The 5,000-nt window shown below is 57.2% G+C and overlaps 2 non-coding genes and 1 pseudogene across 2 annotated transcripts; all 3 read right to left on the reverse strand.

Annotated features, from left to right (window-relative positions):
• The window catches only part of LOC144425001 (large subunit ribosomal RNA), a 3,695-nt pseudogene extending 2,835 nt beyond the window's left edge, over positions 1–860 (reverse strand).
• A 289-nt stretch (positions 861–1,149) lies between these two features.
• LOC144424765 (5.8S ribosomal RNA) lies at positions 1,150–1,303 on the reverse strand. Its single transcript, XR_013476985.1, has one exon. It is a non-coding gene; the product is annotated as a 5.8S ribosomal RNA (ribosomal RNA).
• Positions 1,304–1,601: 298 nt separating this feature from the next.
• LOC144424938 (small subunit ribosomal RNA) lies at positions 1,602–3,411 on the reverse strand. Its single transcript, XR_013477157.1, has one exon. It is a non-coding gene; the product is annotated as a small subunit ribosomal RNA (ribosomal RNA).
• Between the last annotated feature and the right edge of the window lie 1,589 nt (positions 3,412–5,000).

Raw genomic sequence — 5,000 nt, forward strand, 5'->3', positions numbered from 1 at the left:
GCTCATGTTAGACTCCTTGGTCCGTGTTTCAAGACGGGTCGGGAGGGTGGCCGACGTGGCCACGGACCCCGAGCGCGTCGACGGCGCGCCACCGAAACGGCAGCCCGCCGAACACCGGCACTGCGTACAGTGCAGGCGAACGACAAGCCAGCCGAACGGCGACGGCCGCACACAGAGAGCGCGCGGCATCCTTTCCTCGATCCGCCGCCGGGCCGCACCGCCCGCGCGCTGTAACACCCCCGCCGGAGCGGAGGCCACCTTCGCGCGGGGACTTAGACCGACGGCAAACCGGTCGTGACCCGCGCCGGTCGCTAGTGCGCTGAGACGGTGCGCGAGCCGACTCGGCAGCGGCGCCTTAAGCGTCCGCGAACCGAGACGGCGCGCCTCCGCACCCAACTGAAAGCGAGCCGGCGACCTGACGGGCCCTCCCGTTTGCCTCTCAACGGTTTTCACGTACTCTTGAACTCTCTCTTCAAAGTGCTTTTCAACTTTCCCTCACGGTACTTGTCCGCTATCGGTCTCGCGACCGTATTTAGTCTTAGGTGGAGTTTACCACCCGCTTTGGGCTGCATTCCCAAACAACCCGACTCCGAGAAGACCCGAAGCGGCCAAGGCAAGCGCCCCTATGGGCCTAACACCCGCCGTGGGACGAGGCCTCGATCAGAAGGACACCGGCGCTCGCCGTTAGCCGCACTGGGACTTCCGTACGTCACAACTCGGCGCGCTCGAAAAGCGCGCAGATTCGACGCTGGACTCTTCCCGGTTCACTCGCCGTTACTCAGGGAATCCCTGTTGGTTTCTTTTCCTCCGCTTAATAATATGCTTAAATTCAGCGGGTGCTCTCGCCTGAACTCAGGTCGTATGTGTCAAGCGGGCCCGCTTCTTACACGGCCCGCTGGCATCGCAAGTCGTCGCCGCCGGCGCCGACCGAGCGCGTACCGTCGCCGCCTTGGCCCACGGTCGGTCTTGATCTCGTGACCGGACCGACCGACCTGGACCCGCCCCTCGAACGTAGTTGAACACGTCGAGGGGCCGGCGGTGTACGGGACACGCGGTCGCGCCGAGAAAGCTCGGCGACCGCTTCAACTTGGGGCGACGCCCGGCCGTCTTCGCAGAGGCCAGGCGACGGCCCTCGGGTGAGGACGAACGCGACCCTGAGGCAGACGCGGTCCCGGGATTGACCCGAGACCGCAATTCGCGTTCAGAAGGTCGACGTTCAATGTGTTCTGCAATTCACATTACTTCTCGCACTTGGCTGCGTCCTTCATCGACTCGCGAGCCGAGTGATCCACCGTTAAGAGTCGTCCTCGACGTTTCGCCCGGCGCCGAAGCGCGCGGACGTCACACTGTGGGATCGACCACAAAACCACCACCGACAACAACTGCACAAAAACACCAACAAACGGCGCCGAGCGACCGCCGGGCTGGGCCGGCGGCACATCGAGCGCGGTGCCCAGAAGCCACCATCGCACTCGGCTGCCTTGCTATGCCAACGTGTTACGCGTGTCGCACGGGGCGGAACCCCGATTGACGGCCGCCCTCTTGGCGGCACCCAAAGACAATTAAGTGCGCGGTCGGCCGGGGCCTACCACCACTTTCGGTAATGATCCTTCCGCAGGTTCACCTACGGAAACCTTGTTACGACTTTTACTTCCTCTAAATGATCAAGTTTGATCGTCTTCTCGACACGCCGACGCGGCCGTTGCCAGCCGCGACGGGGCCGATCCAAGGATCTCACTAAACCATTCAATCGGTAGTAGCGACGGGCGGTGTGTACAAAGGGCAGGGACGTAATCAACGCAAGTTGATGACTTGCGCTTACTGGGAATTCCTCGTTCAAGGGAAACAATTGCAAGTCCCTATCCCAATCACGAATGAGGTTCAACGGGTTACCCGGACCTTTCGGCCTAGGTTAGACACTCGCTGCTTCACTCAGTGTAGCGCGCGTGCGGCCCCGGACATCTAAGGGCATCACAGACCTGTTATTGCTCAATCTCGTGTGGCTAAACGCCACTAGTCCCTCTAAGAAGTTAGACGCCGACCGAGAAGGTCGCGTAACTATTTAGCATGCCAGAGTCTCGTTCGTTATCGGAATTAACCAGACAAATCGCTCCACCAACTAAGAACGGCCATGCACCACCACCCACAGAATCAAGAAAGAGCTCTCAATCTGTCAATCCTACCTGTGTCCGGGCCGGGTGAGTTTCCCCGTGTTGAGTCAAATTAAGCCGCAGGCTCCACTCCTGGTGGTGCCCTTCCGTAAATTCCTTTAAGTTTCAGCTTTGCAACCATACTTCCCCCGGAACCCAAAGACTTTGGTTTCCCGGAAGCTGCCGGAAAGGTCGTCATGGTAACGCCTCCCGATCGCTAGTTGGCATCGTTTATAGTCAGAACTAGGACGGTATCTGATCGTCTTCGAACCTCTGACTTTCGCTCTTGATTAAAGAAAACATTCTTGGCGAATGCTTTCGCAGTAGTTCGTCTTCCGCCGATCCAAGAATTTCACCTCTAACGGCAGAGTACGGACGCCCCCGTCTGTCCCTCTTAATCATTACCTCGTGCTCCGAAAACCAACAAAATAGAACCGAGGTCCTATTCCATTATTCCATGCAACACTATGCAGGCGAACAGCCTGCTTTGAACACTCTAATTTTTTCAAAGTCAACTTATCGGCCACCGCCGACACTCAGTCAAGAGCACCGACGGAGAACCGAAGGTGAGGCGAACGCAACCAGTGACACGCCTTGCGACGGACCGGCGGCGCTCGCCCAAAATCCAACTACGAGCTTTTCAACCGCAACAACTTTAGCATACACTGTTGGAGCTGGAATTACCGCGGCTGCTGGCACCAGACTTGCCCTCCAATGGATACTCGTTAAGAGTTTTAGGATGTACTCATTCCAATTACAGGGCCTCGTTAGAGTCCTGTATTGTTATTTTTCGTCACTACCTCCCCGTGTCGGGAATGGGTAATTTGCGCGCCTGCTGCCTTCCTTGGATGTGGTAGCCGTTTCTCAGGCTCCCTCTCCGGAATCGAACCCTGATTCCCCGTTACCCGTTATCACAAAGGTAGGCACGTAGCGTACCTTCGACAGTTGATAGGGCAGACACTTGAATGATACGTCGTCGGTGCAGAGACCGTACGATCCGCGTGGTTATCCAGAGTCATCAAACGTCACAGGACGAACCCGGTCGGTTTTGATCTGATAAAAGCGCGCCTCCCGAAGTCGGCGCTTAATGCATGTATTAGCTCTAGAATTACCACAGTTATCCACTTCGCTTACGAGACCAAATAAACCAAGACTGATTTAATGAGCCATTCGCAGTTTCGCTTTACGAGAACTCGTACTTGCACCTGCATGGCTTAATCTTTGAGACAAGCATATCACTACTGGCAGGATCAACCAGATAGCTGCGACAGCTGCGCTCGGCCCTTGCTGGGCCGCCCGGCGCGTGCTCGTCGCATTCGTTTAAAACCGAGGCGATCGCCTGCGGCCGTACTCAGCTTCGACAGTCGCTGGCCGCGACGTCCACGCTCTCGCCGGCAGTGCCAGGCGGAGCGATTTGCGTTTTTTCTTTGCTCGCCCTCTCTCGGGCTCGATCCATTCAGTTTCGCACAAACAAGAGCTCTGCCGGCCGCCTGCAGCGGTGCCTAAAACCCGGGCATAACAATGCGACCGTTCTGCTAGGCCGACAAGCGCTCAAGCCAGACGCTCGATCGAACGCCCCCTACATATTAGTCGAGACAACGGCTCGCTCATTAGCATCGCGTTTGTACTTTAACTTTTTTTGGCTCGGCTTTTTTCGACGCCGATGCCGGCGACGCAGCACTCTCTCGCCCGCCAGCCACCGAGAAAAGGGTGCGCTCCGACCGGCCCCGCACCGTACGCCGCTCTTTCTTGGCTCATTCGAGTTTACTGTCTTTCGCTCTGACATGCCTTACCTAGGGTTAGGTTAGTATGCTTGCACGTTTGTACTTTAACTTTTTTTGGGCTCGGCTTCTTTCAACGCCGATGCCGGCGACGCAGCACTCTCTCGCCCGCCAGCCACCGAGAAAAGGGTGCGCTCCGACCGGCCCCGCACCGCTCTTTCTTAGCTCATTCGAGTTTACTGTCTTTCGCTCTGACATGCCTTACCTAGGGTTAGGTTAGTATGCTTGCACGTTTGTACTTTACCTTTTTTCGGCTCGGCTTCTTTCGACGCCGATGCCGGCGACGCAGCACTCTCTCGCCCGCCAGCCACCGAGAAAAGGGTGCGCTCCGACCGGCCCCGCACCGCTCTTTATTGGCTCATTCGAGTTTACTGTCTTTCGCTCTAACATGCCTTACCTAGGGTTAGGTTAGTATGCTTGCACGTTTGTACTTTAACTTTTTTCGGCTCGGCTTCTTTCGACGCCGATGCCGGCGACGCAGCACTCTCTCGGCCGCCAGTCACCGAGAAAAGGGTGCGCTCCGACCGGCCCCGCACCGCTCTTTCTTGGCTCATTCGAGTTTACTGTCTTTCGCTCTGACATGCCTTACCTAGGGTTAGGTTAGTATGCTTGCACGTTTGTACTTTAACTTTTTTCGGCTCGGCTTCTTTCGACGCCGATGCCGGCGACGCAGCACTCTCTCGGCCGCCAGCCACCGAGAAAAGGGTGCGCTCCGACCGGCCCCGCACCGCTCTTTCTTAGCTCATTCGAGTTTACTGTCTTTCGCTCTGACATGCCTTACCTAGGGTTAGGTTAGTATGCTTGCACGTTTGTACTTTAACTTTTTTCGGCTCGGCTTCTTTCGACGCCGATGCCGGCGACGCAGCACTCTCTCGCCCGCCAGCCACCGAGAAAAGGGTGCGCTCCGACCGGCCCCGCACCGCTCTTTCTTGGCTCATTCGAGTTTACTGTCTTTCGCTCTGACATGCATTACCTAGGGTTAGGTTAGTATGCTTGCACGTTTGTACTTTAACTTTTTTCGGCTCGGCTTCTTTCGACGCCGATGCCGGCGACGCAGCACTCTCTCGGC

The sequence above is a fragment of the Styela clava genome, chromosome 6, assembly GCF_964204865.1.
Source record: "Styela clava chromosome 6, kaStyClav1.hap1.2, whole genome shotgun sequence".
In the NCBI taxonomy this organism is placed as follows: Eukaryota; Metazoa; Chordata; class Ascidiacea; order Stolidobranchia; family Styelidae; genus Styela; species Styela clava.